Consider the following 1571-nt stretch of genomic DNA (forward strand, 5'->3'; position numbering starts at 1 on the left):
ACATTTTATTTTCCAGTCAAATACAAATCTTTGTTACTCTGTATTTAAGGTGTTTAATATTGCTAACTAAAAATGGACAGATTTTCAATTACATTTAGGTGATAGAACAAGGGGAATTTGAGATGTAATACCTGTTCAAATGCTCTGGCTAAATGGTTTTCAGAAGTTAACACAATACATTTTTCTGAATGTAATTCATTTGCTAATTCATATCTAATATAAGCCAATATTACAGATTTTATGTATAATTTCAAGTCCTCTGTGAATTCAGTTAGAATTAATTTCACCTCCTTTTGAACACATTATTGAATCAAGTTTTCAAATCTAATTCTGGCGATTTGAGATGATTTGTGTTCTAGAAACATTTATATGCAATATGGCAGAATATCAAATTTATCTCACTGCATGTGAGGTTCAGATTAAATGAAAATTTCTCTAATTATAAAGGAAAATTTAGACTATTCTTACTACATATAAACACTTTACTCTCGTGTGCTTGTACCTAAAGGATTCAGGAGAAAAACCATGTGGAAATACAATTGAGAAAACAAAATAAAAATTTTAAAATGAAAAATGAAATGGAAAAGATAACATGCTTTATTCATATGATAAATGCATAAATAAATGTATGCTTTTAGACGTGATTTATGGATATGTAGTTATAATATTCTGAAGGAATAGAGTTGGAAAATGAACTCCTTTTACAGCCTTGGGAATCTCTTCTGTAGAGAAGTCCTCTCCCTCGGTAAAAGCTACCTTGCACCTTAGAACTACCCTGAATTACAGAACCGTCTGTGGTATTTGATTCACTGAGACTCTCCAGCTTTGAAAGTGGTAGGTACAACTCCAAGCTTATGCTGAAGCTTCTGCCCCTCCTAGCTTGTCACGCTCCAGGCTAAGATGCAGCCAAAGTCAAGGCAGGAGAGAGAGCATTTTCCAAGAAATCTTTCTCTCCTCATAGTTGCGTTGTTTTGGATTGCATCAGGGTCCAGGAAGGTGGAAGAAAACAGAGAGAACCTGGAGGATTCTGGATCCCGGTAGTGCAAGAAAACGGAGAGAGCCTGAAGGATTCTGGATCCCGGGGCTTGTGTGGCAGCTTCCATCATTAGAGTGCCTCATCCAATGGGAGTCAGAACTGACCATCTATCCTTTGTAGAATTTCCATTCTCTGCAAGGAACCTCAGGCAAACCTTTGTCTGCTCCTTTCTACATTTCTCCAGCAGCAGTTTCATGATCAACGTTCTTTATCTGGAGACCTTTTGTTGGAATTCAGCTGCCTTTCAGACAATTATTTTTTCCTGCGATAAGTCCAATTAAGATTATTCCAGGTCAGCAAGGAGTTCCAGTCCAGGCACCAGGAGAGACATCACTGGGGTGAGTGAGTTTCTGACCGCGGCTCCAGGACAGGGAACTCAGACACCCTTCCTACACTTCCTGGTCATCCTCAGGGGCTACTCTGCCCGATACTTCCTCTCTCTTTCTTTCCCACCCAGCTTGCATCCACAACCCTACCCCCCCCCCCCCGTCTGACTCCCTTCCCTCTCTGACCACATAACATCTCCCAGCCCAGC

The sequence above is a fragment of the Alexandromys fortis genome, unplaced genomic scaffold, assembly GCF_014885135.2.
Source record: "Alexandromys fortis isolate MF-2015 unplaced genomic scaffold, M_Fortis_MF-2015_v1.1 scaffold_38, whole genome shotgun sequence".
Lineage (NCBI taxonomy): Eukaryota > Metazoa > Chordata > Mammalia > Rodentia > Cricetidae > Alexandromys > Alexandromys fortis.